The sequence below is a fragment of the Mus caroli genome, chromosome 2, assembly GCF_900094665.2.
Source record: "Mus caroli chromosome 2, CAROLI_EIJ_v1.1, whole genome shotgun sequence".
Taxonomy (NCBI): domain Eukaryota; kingdom Metazoa; phylum Chordata; class Mammalia; order Rodentia; family Muridae; genus Mus; species Mus caroli.
In genome coordinates, this window is record NC_034571.1 from 10,624,561 (window position 1) to 10,625,147 (window position 587).

General features: G+C 43.1%; 1 non-coding gene across 1 annotated transcript; it reads right to left on the minus strand.

Annotated features, from left to right (window-relative positions):
• Positions 1-38: 38 nt before the first annotated feature.
• Positions 39-145, minus strand: LOC115030566. Its single transcript, XR_003836138.1, has one exon. It is a non-coding gene; the product is annotated as a U6 spliceosomal RNA (small nuclear RNA).
• Positions 146-587: the final 442 nt, after the last annotated feature.

Sequence of the window (587 nt, forward strand, 5' to 3'; positions counted from 1 at the left end):
GTCTGTATAACATCCGTCCAGGATCTTCTGGCTTTCATAAAAATATGGAATGCTTCACGAATTTGCGTGTCATCCTTGCGCGGGGGCCATGCTAATCTTCTCTGTATCATTCCAATTTTAGTATATGTGCTGCCGAAGCGAGCACTGCTGTACAGATTCTTATCAAGAGTAAGGAACCTAAACCTGTAATCTCACCAAGGCTATATGATATTCAAGGGGTTGAACATATGGGAGTCAGACTTCCCAAATCAGGCAGAGAAGAGGAAGCCCCACTAAGAAAAGGGAATCCCATATCTTGTGCTGAGTTCAAGAGCACTGTCTAGACATAGAGGAATTCAACTTTTAGCAGCAAGGCCCAACAAAAGAATTAATTAGTTGATGTCTTTGTTAGGGTTTCATTGCTGTGAAGAGACACAATGACCAAGGCATCTCTTATAAAGAAAAACATTTAATTGGGGCTGATTTACAGTTTCAGGGGTTTATTCCATTATCATCATGGTAGAAAGCATGGCAGCATCCAGGCAGACATGGTGCTGGAGAAGGAGCTGGGAGCAGAAGGGGACTGTGTTTCACACTGGGTGGAAGTT